Below are 13,514 nucleotides of genomic sequence, written 5' to 3' on the forward strand. Positions count from 1 at the left end.
CGAGGTTGTACCAGTCTCAATGGCTACAGATTGTTAATGAAAATTAAATAAAATTTTTAATAATTTTAATTTAACATTTTAATAATTATAATGTTCTATATAAACATTATAATTATTATAATATTTATATAGAAGCTTAGTTTAACACAGTACTGTACCTAAGTTCAATGTCAACATTCATGTTTAAATAGATTAGACTACAGAAATAAACAGGCAGATATTCTACCTCCTAATCTGGGCAAGTTGCAACACGAGGTTTTCATGTCATGACAGGCTGCTTTTCTAGGCAGTGTATCTGACAGTTATGAGCCAGTCTGTTACTAGTGTCCCAAGAGGTAACAGTGTTAGAAGCTGTGGTGGTTATAAAGTGGTGTTTACCTTTCTTTGGATATGATATTGTGTTAGTGTGTGTGTCTGAGTGTTGAATTGAGTTTTAACTAAGGTGCCAATCTTTAAAAAACCTAATATTAATACAAAGATTAATGATATTCCATATACTTGTATAGATCAAATTTTTGAACTTAATTTTTGAAATTTTCGTTGTTTTATGATGCATTTGTAAAGAAGAGAAATTTAACCTGCTTTTAAATCAATTAGAAATGGACAATAAGTGTAGTATAGGGCTATTAAAACTGACAGAATGCCACAAATTAACTTATGTTACAAAAAAAGGGCTAGAAAATGTTAGTGATTTGTCTGAAGAAAATCTCAACTTGATTAAAATAAGAAGTGAATTAGATGATAAGGAAATAATTAACATTTGTTTGCATCATAAGAGTTTATTTTTGACCAAGTACGAATTCCTCCAAAAAGTCTGTTGTGATCCTTTTAAAACACATTAAATGCGGCTGGCACCGCACGGTGCCGCGCTTCGGGTGTCCTCGGGTGCGTTCGGCACCGGACGGTGTCACGCCACCTTCTAGATTTCACAACGTCAGTGCTGTTTCAGCTTCTGCGTGAGGAAGGTATATTTCGCGCCGCGTGTAGAGTACCCTTGTTTGTTGTTCCACGTGGTTCGGGTTGAGTTCATCGGCTAATCTGTGTGTTTGGTGTATTGTTATAGTTGTAGGGGCTGTGAACTTCGTTGTGAACAATGGATGGTCCTAGTTCTAGCCAAATAAGACACTATTTGAGTGAGAGTGATGTGGAAAGTAGTTCTGACGATTCTGTGGCGTCTGCCGGCCCGGAGAGTGACATTGACCAAGCCCAGCTTGACGCGCCGCCTATTGTCAATGTGGTGGCGCCTGTGGACATCGAGGATGAGGACACGGATGACCAGGAAGCTGATCAAGTGATTTCTGACCCAATATGGTCACTTCGTACTGCAGGTATGCGAAGAATTCCCTTCACAAAAGAAAACAAATTGCTTGTACCTGCCCCAGGAACAAACGATCCTATCGATTGGTTTTTTTTACTACTTGATGATACCTTGTTGGAAAAAATTGTGTCTGCCACTAACAAAAATGCCTGGGAAATATTATTTTCCCCTAACCTCAAAATAAAATCAAGAATAAATAATTGGCAGGAACTGACAGTGGCTGAACTGAAAAAATTTTTCGGGCTAATCTTTCACATGGGAACTGTAAAAATCAATCGTCTAAACGATTACTGGAAAACTGATCGTATGTTTAATTTTGGATTCGTGAGATCCCAAATGAGCAGAGACAGATTTCTCCTGATCCTAAGATGTTTAAATTTTTATGAAAGTGACGAAGAGACTGTACCTGATGATCGCCTCTACAAAGTCAGGCTTTTGATTGACTATTTCAATCAAAAGATGAAAACCATGTACTACCCAAGTCGAGAGTTGTCGATTGATGAAGGAATGGTGCTATGGAGAGGACGTCTGCACTTTCGACAATACATTCAAGGAAAGCGCCATAAATATGGTATCAAGATTTACTCGTTATGTGAACCGGATGGACTTTGTGTAAGTTTCACTGTGTATTCTGGGAAGGGAGGTGAACTTGGAGGAAAAGGTCATGCTAGCAAAGTAGTCAAGTATTTGATGAGGGGAATGCTTGGGGTGGGCCATTCATTGTATATGGATAATTATTATATCAGTTACCCCCTTGCAACCGAGTTACTGAGTGAGAAAACCTACTGCACCGGCACAATGCGCTCAGACCGAAAGCATGTTCCGCTAGATCTCAAGACAGCTCGTCTTGCCAGAGGAGAAAAGGCAGAACGGTACGCCAATGGTGTTTTGATAGCAAAATGGTGCGTCAGGTGTTGTACCTATCCACAGAGTTTGAGAATGATTGGGCAATCTCAATGAATAGGTATAACCAACCTCGCCAAAAGCCTCTGCCCATAATACAGAACAACGCCCATATGAAGGGTGTGGACCGAAATGATCAGCTTATGAGCTATTATGCCTTCGAACACAAATCAATTCGCTGGTACAAAAAGATCTTCGTCCATTTCCTTCAGACGTTGTTGGTGAACTCCTTCAAACTTTATTTACAAACCAACCCAAGGAAAAGATCGCTGTACCACTTTAGATTGTCCATCATCAACATGCTTTTGCCTGCAGCAAACGCAATCACACCTCCACTCCGGCCTAGACAACAAACAACTGTCAGACACGTATTGTCAAAAATGGACACACCTGACAACACAGGAGAAAGGATGAAGAGAAAACGATGCAGAGAATGCTCAAAGACAAAGAAAAGAACCATGACCCTTTTCTTTTGTGCCCAGTGCCCTGGCGAACCTGGCCTATGTGCACTGAGATGCTTCGACAAGTATCATGAGTAGGAAAGAAAATGAGGCAGGAAAAAGTGGAAATATTGTAAATATTGTATATAATTGTGTGTATGACGGTTACAAATGAATGAATACTGTAAACAATTTGAACAGTGAAAAGTGTTGTGCGTGGAAAGTGACGGACGCGACTGACACCGTCGGGTGTCCAATGGCATCTGACCTGCCGAGTGCGGCCGGCACCTTCCGGTGCCGCTACTATATTGTTGCTGTATATATGTATATATGGACATATACACATCATTGATGGTGCATATGAAGTCTCCACATAATAATGGTAAGTAAAACCTAAAAAAAATATTTTCAGCATGGGCTTGTATTTTACGTATTTTCTGGCAGCAGTGAATGTGTTAAAAAAACATAAGAAACCCATTAAAAATGGCTTAAGAGTTGTAAGTATTCAGCAAAGTCAGGCCTGTATCACAAAAGGTTTAAAGGTAAAACCAGGGGAAAAAGTTGTGCACCAATTGCTCTAAAAATATATTCTCTACTCCAAATGACTGTGAAGAAGAATCACATGATGATGATCTTTTTACACTGCCGACTGAAACTGAAACTCAGTTACAAAAAGAAGAGGCTATTGATTCTCTAAATTCCTCTTTAACGGATATTGGTTGTTCACCTTTTAAATTACATGCGTTGAATGAAAACTCCAAAATTGGTTATGCACAAAATAAATTAGAAAAACTGCATCAAAATGTAAAAAAGAAAATTGAAACAGTTTTAAATGTTCAGTTGCCACAAAAAATACCTAAATTGCAAAAAACAGCTGAACAAAAAGCAGATGAAATGGACCTGCTTGTTGAGAATATAAAAAGTGAAGTAAATAAACTTTCATCAAAAAAGAAAATACAACTATTAACGATTCCAGTATCACTGAATTGGTCGATGCCTTTGAAGTGTCTGATTATTCTGCTAGACAGGCACAAAAATTGTACAAAGAAAAAGGACTTTTGGCTGAACCTGAACCAAGAAGAGGAAAGAAACTCAGTCCTGAAGTTGTGGAGTTGGTCACAAATTTTTATCAAAGCGACGAGCAATCAAGAGTTTTGCCAGGTATGAAAGATGTAGTAAGCCTGGGAAAGAAAAAATATGAGAAGAAAAGATTAATTTTAAGTAACCTCAATGAAATATTTGCAAACTTCAAAAGGGAACATCCTGACATAAAAATAGGGTTCTCCAAGTTTTGTACTCTTCGTCCCAAATGGTGTGTTCTAGCTGGTGCTAGTGGAACACACTCTGTTTGTGTGTGTACTATTCATCAAAATGTGTTGCTCTTAATACATGCAGCACAACTGGAAGAGAGTCACAAAGATCTACAAAATCTTCTTTTATGTGAAAATCCAACTCAAAACTGCATGTTAAGGCGATGTGAAACATGTCCCTCAAAAGACAATCTGACAACATTCTTACAAGCAAAGTTTGAAAACTATGAAGAAGATGATAGAATAGAATTCAAACAGTGGGTAGCTACAGACAGGACACAGATGATAACACAAACTTCAACTATTGATGAATTTGTTGACGAGTTGGCAACAAAAATAGAAAAACTGATCCCTCATTCTTATATTGCAAAAAGCCAGTCCAGCTATTTTAAAAGCTTAAAGGATAACTGTGCGCCAAACGAAGCCATTATATCAATGGACTTTAGTGAGAATTTCTCATTTGTGATTCAAGATGAGGTGCAGGGTTATCATTGGACCTCAGACTCCTGTACTGTTCATCCAGTAATTATTAACATGTGTGTTGACGAGGAAAAAATAGTCTCATCACATTGTGTAATCTCCGATGACTTAAATCATGATGTTTGTATGGTTTATAAAATACAAGAAACCCTGTTAGAGTATGTCAAGGAAAATTATCCCAATGTCACGGATGTTCACTATTACAGTGACGGTTGCGCCGGACAGTACAAGAACAAATACAACTTCATGAACCTTTCACTTCATGAAAAAGACTTCAAAATTAAAGGCCAATGGTCTTTCTTTGCTACAAGCCACGGCAAAACTGAATGTGACGGTATTGGGGGAACTGTTAAAAGGTTGGCGAGAAAAGCAAGTCTTCAAAGGCCTCTTCAAGATCAAATACTAACAGCAGCTACCTTTTACGAGTTTTGTAAATCAAACATATCCAAAATAAATTTCCATTTCATTTCAAAAGAATCAGCAGATGATGTTCGCCGACAGCTTGAAACACGTTTTGAAAACCTTAATACTCTTCCAGGTACCAGAAGTTTTCACAACTTTAGACCCTTGGACTCTTCAGGAACATTAGAAGCAAGGCGAATTAGTACTGATGAACATCCTAGCCTAACGTACAATTTAAGGAGAGGGTTGGCCTTAAATGTAAGAGAAGAAGATTTGTACCCCTCACGCTACATTGCTTGTAAATACGACAATCTTTGGTTCTTTGGGATAATAACAAATGTTGCCAAGGAAGATGGAGACGCTACAGTAAAATTTCTTCATCCAGCAGGACCATCCCCCTCATTTTACTGGCCAAAACGAGATGATATATGTGATGTGCCGATTCCACACATCCTTGCAGTGGGTTGAGCCTCCACACACTTCGACTGGAAGAACATATCAATTCTCACCAGAGTGCATAAAATTAATTGAAAAGCTAATGGTTCATTAACTTTCAAAGCCTTAAAATAAGTACAGTGAAAGGGTGAATTATGATTTCCAAACATAAAAATGTAATTTATCCTTGTTTAACAAGCTATACCCATTTATTGAAACCAGGCGAACTTCACATTGCTCGTAAGTAATATAATGTCACTTTCAATGGTATCAATAAATAGAAGGAAGAAAATACACAAAACTTTTATTTTATTAAATTAAAGCCCATTTCATATAGATAATTTAGGGGGGAAAAAATTCTTGATTATCTCATTCCCTTTTTGAGATATTTAATTTTACGCTGAGCCATGTTCCCGTTTTTTAAATTGTAAAAAGTTCAAAAAATATTTTTTTTATAATATTTTATGCTTAGCTTAGGGTTATGTTATATATTTTTTTAACTTCCTTATACTTATATAAACCTACCTTAAAAATTTCACCAAGATTGGGTGCCAAATAAGTGAATGAGAATTTTTTTTTCTATCCTAATACACGTTTTACTGGGCACTATCCAATGCTCGGAAACTGAGAAACGACCAAACTTTAAAGTGCCATAACTAAAAAAGTATGTGAGATAAAAATTTAAAATTTGGTGGTGTTATTAATCTCTATATATAGAACAAATGTACCAAGTTTCATAAAAATCTGAGGTGTTTGGTGAAATGACCTGGTTGAATTGACATGGAATGACCCTAATATACACATATAAATATCTATGATATATAACACTTAAAACTAGTTAACAATAGATCTGAGTGAGCTGTAAAAGGGCCCACCCAGTCCGGTTACTCTAATGGAAAGCTCTTTTTTTCAGGTACTTCACAACCCTTCAAACCCTGGCCAGCAATGAGGTACTCTCCAGGAATCCGAAGAGCTTAACTAGAACTTCATTATTGTCCCCTAGCAATTCGGCGAGAGTAGAAGGGAGACGATAATCGCGCCTCTGTCGAGAATAGTGATTACACTCGATCAGGACATGGTTCACAGTTAGATTAACATTATACACGGGGCACAAAGGAGGATCCCCGCGGTTCATAAGAAAGCCGTGGGATAGAAGGGTGTGTCCGATCCGAAGACGGCATAACACTACCTCCTCCCTGCGGTTGGTACGGTTTGAGGACGTCCAAGGTAGAAATGACCCCTTTATGTCCCGTAGTTTGTTATCGTTGATATCTGTCCACGACCTTTGCCACTCATTTCTTAAGAGTTCTTTGATGTGTGGTTTCACATCTGGCAATATTAGTTGTTGGGTGTAAGGCGCCAATTCTATCGCTTCCCTTGCAGCTCTGTCGGCCATTTCATTGCCAGGTATTCCAACATGACTTGGTACCCACATAAAAATCACTTGAACATTTCTTCTTATTAAATCATGTAGGGAGTTTTTTATATTGCACAGAAGAACGTGTTTCGGATACAAGTCCTTTAGTGCTTCTATGCTGCTCAGTGAGTCGGTACATACCACCAGCCTCCCTGTCCTAGGGCACACGATGTTGAGTGCCTTCTCAATGGCCGTCAGCTCGGCAGTATAGACAGAGGACGCAGGGGGGAGGCAAAATTTGAACTAAGATCTGGCAGTCACAAAGGCGCAACTAGTGCCAGTCCCAGTTTTAGATCCATCCGTATATACTACGTCACATGGTGTCAACTTGTTTAGCTCTTCACGAAATAATTGGTTTATTATGTTTGCGGATGTATCTTGTTTCTTATTGTGTACTGGCGAGTTTATAATAGGTGGTGTATTCAAAGACCACGGGGTACGTCGCAATCGTGGCTTTGTCGCACCTCGAAAACGTCGATGCCGAGACGTACTATTATGTTTCCTACTCTTATACCGAAAGGGGCTGAAGCGTTAGGTTTCAACTTATACCTATGCGTTAACGCATTTTCAAATACTAAGTCGTAAGCTGGGCTGAAAGGTCTAGATTTCAGAGTATACCAAAAGTTGGCTAACAACAGATCGCGTCTATGCGACAACGGCGGCTCTCCGCACTCAGCCAGCAAACTTATCACCGGACTGGAGCGGAATGCACCGGTAGTCAGTCTGATAGCAGAGTGATGGATTGTGTCCAGCATTTTAATAGTGTTGGGACGTGCCGAGGAGTACACCTGACACCCGTAATCGAGGCACGAACGAACAAAAGCTTTATAAAAGCGAAGCATACATGTTCTGTCCGCGCCCCACCTTGTCCCTGTAAGCACTCTGAGCAAGTCCAGTCGCCGTAGACATTTAGCTTTCAATTCTTTCAAATGAGGAACCCAGGTAAGTCTGCTGTCCAAAATAATGCCCAAAAACTTTATGGTACGAGTTACTGATATACGGGTACCGTTAATTGTAAGGAAAGGCTCGGTAGCATTCCTCTGCCTAGAAAACAATATGCACTGGGTCTTATCAGATGAAAAGGAAAATCCTGTTTGTCGACTCCAGTCTTCAAGCCGACGTATCGCAATCTGTAAGATTCGTTCCACAGTAGCATGTTTCCTTGCGGCGACGTACACAGCAAAGTCGTCAACAAAAAGAGAGCATCGAGCAGGATTAGTGATACAGCTCACGATGCTATTTATAGAAATGGCAAAAAGTGTACAGCTGAGCACACTACCCTGAGGCACCCCATTCTCCAGCATTATTGGGTTGGACAAAGTTGTGCCCAACCTTACCTGAAAAGTTCTGTCGCTCATAAAGTTATTTATGAAGCATAAGATGTTTCCACCGACTCCCCATGACATCAAGGTGTTTACAATTCCCCTTCGCCACGCGGTGTCGTAGGCTTTTCGAAGATCAAAGAAGACTGCCAATACCTGTTTTCGCTCAAGAAAGGCATCTAAGATAGTAGTCTCCAATGAGACCAACAGATCCGTCGTTGACCGTCCTCGGCGAAACCCGCACTGCTGGTTTGCGAGAAGGCGGTTTTGTTCCAAAAACCATACCAGCCTACGGTTCACCATGCGTTCCAGAATTTTGCATAGACAACTGGTGAGCGACACCGGCCGATAACTGGTGGGATCTTTCCTATTCTTTCCAGGTTTTAAAAGGGGAATAATATGAGATCTACGCCATGCCGAGGGAAAGGAACGCTCCTGAAAAATCCGATTGTACAGAGTTAAAAGAGCTTTTTTGCAAGAGATTGGAAGATTTTTCAGCATGGCATAATGGATATCGTCTGGTCCTGGGGAGGAGTTTTTGGAACAAGTGATCGCGGAGTTCAGCTCTTCTAAAGAAAATAACACGTTAAGGGGGCTATTTGTATTTAAATTATAATTTATTTGTACCGTTTCAATGGTATGTTTAAATCTTTGAAACTCAGGACAGTATGATGTAGTCTTTGATACTTCAGATATGGTATGAGACAATTGGTTTGCGACCTCTTGAGGATTGGAAATGATATTATTCCCAACCGTAAGTTCTAAGATAGGTTGGGAGAGGGGTTTTCCACAAACCGAGCGAAGCTTCCTCCATACTACTGAAGAAGCCGTAGTCCTTGTTATGGAATTGGTGAACGCTTGCCACGGCTGTCTCTGCGAAATCCTAAAAATCTGGCGGGCTTTAGCTCTCTTTTGTCGGTATAACTCTAGGTTTTCTTGAATTGGCCTGATTTTTAATTTTCTTAGAGCTTTTCTTCTGTCTCGAAGAGCTTTACTACATTCTTCTGTCCACCAAGGAACAAAGTTCCGCTTCGGTGTACTAGAAGATATAGGTATACTGTCCTGAGCTGCATGCAATATAGAATTATTTATGTTAGTGATTGCGGTTTCAATATCCAATGGAATATTTATTTCTGGGGTTATTATGGTTTCGTTAAATTTATTCCAATCGGCTTTTTTAATAATCCATTTCGGTCTCCTGTTTCTTTGTATCACCGTATCCGGAAAGCTAATGAGAATTGGAACATGGTCGCTTCCATGTAAATCCGTGATTAGCTGCCTGTCTATTCTATGTGCAAGACCCTGGCTGCAAATCGGTAAATCGATGACAGACCAAGATCCAGTTCGAGGGCATAAATATGTAGGGGAGCCGTTATTTAATACAACCAAGTTGGCTTCGTCGCAGATTCTGACAACCAAGTTGCCTCTTGAGGAACAGGTATTAGATCCCCAGAAATGGTTGATGAGCGTTGAAATCACCAATCATGAGAAATGGACGGGGCAACTAATTAATCAGGTCTGACAGCTCTTGTCTGTCGAGAACGAATGGTGGAGGTGGAAAATATACAGAACATATATTTATTTTAAAAGGAACTGAAATGGAGATACATGACGCTTGCAGGGAAGTGTTTAAGTTCACTTCTTTTGCGCCAACTGTTGCATCCACGAAAATAGCTGTACCCCCACAGGCATTAAGGTTGTGGAGGTTATCGTAACGATAAATATCGAAACCCTTCAAGGAAAAATGATTTGCCCAGTGAATTTTAGTTTCCTGGATGCAGACAACACTTGGCTTTGACTCCTGAAGATGTTTTAATTCTTCAACACGTGATTTTAATCCGTTTATGTTCCATTGGAGTATTGAAAACATTTATTAGTTATTTAAAAAAAGTTATTTTATTTCTGGTTTTTGAGAATTGTGGATTTTTAAATTTACCTGTGACTGTCTTGAATTCTGTTTCTAAAAAGCCCCACACACTACCGGACCAGACCTTCAGGTGTCAGGCACTTGTCGTATCGTGTGTGGGGCTGTCTGCGGACCGATTTTCTCGGTCCAGACTGTCTGCGTGTCTGATGGTTGAACCCTCCGACCACCGACGGTCTGAGGTTCCCCCACCACTATTTTTTGTCCGGTCTGTGAGTGTGTAGCGCTGTCTGTCGGACGGCCGACCGTCGCGACAGTCTTCATCCATCTGTTGCAGTGAGTGTTGCTGTTCTAGCGCAACATCGTGATGTCTTCACAGCAATCCCAACCGAACAATTAAACTGAAAAAGAGGTTTTAGTGGAGCTTATTGAGTCACTAAAAGAGAACCGATGTTTGTGGGACACTAAGTGCGATGCCTATGCGAATAGGGATCTACGGAGGGCAGCACATGGTTCGCTGTTGGAGATATACAAAAAATTCCAACCGAATGCAACAATTGACCTGCTCAAGAAGAAGATAGAAAATCTCAAGTGCAGTTTCAGACGGGAATTGAGGAAGGTAAGCTTCACAACATTGATGTTTGTATAAATTATCCAATAATTTATTAACTTCTTGATTTTATATAATTTTTATTTATTTATTTAATACTAGCTGAGTACCCGTCCTTCGTACGGGGATCTTATTGTTAGTAATGAGATGAGTACAGACATAATAGAAGCATGTTCTAAGTTACTATAATGTAGATAGTCAGTAAAAATATACTCGAAAACAGTCCTAACGGTATTTTATTCGAGTATTTCTCAGTATTTATAAACTTCTTTTCATTTCTGGAACTAAAACTAATAAGTCTAAAACTAACCTCGTGGCTGTTATCGTCTGGAAAAGAAAAATTAATTTTAAAATACCTGCCATTTTGAAACGGTTTGGCCGATCTTTCTCATATACGAAATCCGCCTCAGTTTTATTACTTCCAAGTAGTATTTTAAAATCAGTTTATTATGTACAATACCTGATGGGGATTGCAAATAAATTATTTTGCACACGATTAGTATTTTAATAAGGATATAATGATTACAAAGGGGAACATACATTTCCCCTAATAGTAAGCTAACAATAACAATATAATTGAAATTAAACATTCATTGCAGGTAAGTAGCCAGTGAAACAACTGGAGCTGGCAGCAGCCAGATATATACACCACGTCTCTGGTTCTATGAACTCATGTCATTCTTGGAAGAGAAGGAGATGATTAGAGAAGGATTGGATACTCTGGAAGAAGACGAGTCACAAATGGATGCTATGGTAAACAATTAGCAAAATCACGTTATTGCGCTCTTAACATATCCTCTTGAAACGTAAGGGCTCCTTTGTCGTTGTAGTAGTCAAGAAAACATTTTCGAATGTTCTTTCCTTGTTTAGAAACAGTTCTTACACTCGATTGCTGCATTAGTGCCAAGGACCGCAACTCACGCCAATCCCCAGGTCGTAACTGCATTGTATTAACATCTTCAGTGTCAACAGATGAAGGGGTTATGTACATTGCATTTCTCTGAGACAAGTAGTTGTGTAAGGCGCAACATGCAAGAACAACTACTACATTTTCCACATTGATTGCAATGGCTTGTAGGAAAAACGCGAAACCGTGATGCTAATATGCCAAACGCGTTTTCAACAACCCTTCTTGCTCGTGATAGTCTGTAGTTGAAAATTCTTTGCCCATGAGTAATATTTTTTAACGGGTAAGGCTTCATTATGTAAGGGCTAAGACTAAACCCAGAGTCTCCAAGGAAAACATATGGGACGCACTTATTCGTACCTGGTAAAGCTGTTGGCGCTGGTAATCTCAATTCATCATTTATAAGCCTCTGGTAAAAACTCGAGTTTTGGAGAACTGTAGAATCACACACACTGTTTCAATGTGTATGGACAGTATATGAGATTCATATGAGTTGTTTAAAACTACCATTTATCTTTATGTACTTCTTCAGACAGTGGTAAATTCAGCACAGGTTTCAGGTATGATTGATGACAGGAGCTGAGGCGAAATAGCAGCACTGAAGTCTTCGTAACTCCTCCCAGTTGCCAGATATCGGAGAGTTACAATCAGCCTCTCCTCAACACTCACAGTACTTCTAAATAAAGTGTTCTTTTTCTCAATGAAAGGCTTAACCATATAGAGTAAATCGGTAAAACACTGCTCGTCCATTCGCAAAAAATTTCTAAAATCACTCTCGTCCAGTTCTTTTAACAGATTTAAGTGTGTAAACCTTTTTCGATCATGAAGCCACTGCTTAGCCCATATTTTCCGTTTCTTCCGGCGTTTTTCCTCAGTTATCAACATACAACTAAGAGCTAAACCTATTTTCTGGTTCCTAGACAACACTGGTGCCATGACGTACAGGTGTTCTCATCACGGTGTCTCAACTACGAATGTTTGGTCTGGGAGTGTGTAGAGCCGTCCAAGACGGCATGCTTGCAGCCAGACGGTCAGGTCTGAAGGTCTGGTCCGGTAGTGTGTGGGGCTTATAAGGTTTGTTCATCCACAATCTCGTCCTCCTCCATAACACTTGATTGGGATGAAAAACGGGAATGTGTGGAAGTGTTTGGTGATCCTTGGGAGCGATTGACAATCTTACTTTTAATACTTTGTTTTAGTTTGTCGTTGAGCGCTTTTCTTTCAGCTGGCGTTAGCTGTTGAGGCTTTAGTTTCCCGGATACATTAGTTTTTTCGTTTGGTGTTTTTATACATTTTTCTCTAGTGCTCTGTAGACGAGGATCGTCAGATGTCTTCGCTGGAAGTAGCTTCTATTGTACTTGGGGGATTGGATTGAAGTTAGCCGAGAGTAAACTAATGACATTTGCCATTTGTTGTGTCAGGGCTTCAACCATCGCCTCCAAGGAAGAACAATGAGAACAGGAAGGAGTATCTCGGGTTGTCGAGGCAGCAGCTTTTGCGTAGGACACATCTTTCTTCGGCAGTTGAGCTATTTGTCTTCTATATTCTTTGCGAGCATCCACGAATGACAGCTTGTTAAACTGTGGCAATCTTTATTACCTCCTTTTCTTCTAGGTATATCTTGCAATTTCTTGAGGCTGCGGAGTGTTTTCCTTTGCAGTTAACGCAGAAGGGTTCTATGTTGCATGTCTTTTTGTTGTGGTCTTCCTTACCGCATTGTACGCACAGTTCTTTGTTGGCATACTTTACTAGAATGTCCGAACTTCTGACATCGAAAACATCGCTGTGGGTTTCGAAAGTACGGACGTACAGACAGAAACAAGATATCCTGCCTTAATCGTCTCCGGAGGGTGGGGTAAGTTGAAGGTTAGGATATGCCCGGGAGTTGCGATTTGATTCGTTCCTTCCATCCGGGTTATTCTGACGACATCAGTTACGAAACTAGGTTTAAGTTCTTCTTTTACCTCATCTAGATTGCATTCTAGCAGCTCCCTACTGAAAACGATACCCTTTGAAGAGTTCAGGGTACCATGGGGTTGAACTACTACTTGAAATTGATCAAAGAATGAGGTCATCTTCAGTAGTTGTTTCGATTGTTTACTATCA

The sequence above is a fragment of the Homalodisca vitripennis genome, unplaced genomic scaffold, assembly GCF_021130785.1.
Source record: "Homalodisca vitripennis isolate AUS2020 unplaced genomic scaffold, UT_GWSS_2.1 ScUCBcl_442;HRSCAF=2456, whole genome shotgun sequence".
Classification (NCBI taxonomy): Eukaryota; Metazoa; Arthropoda; class Insecta; order Hemiptera; family Cicadellidae; genus Homalodisca; species Homalodisca vitripennis.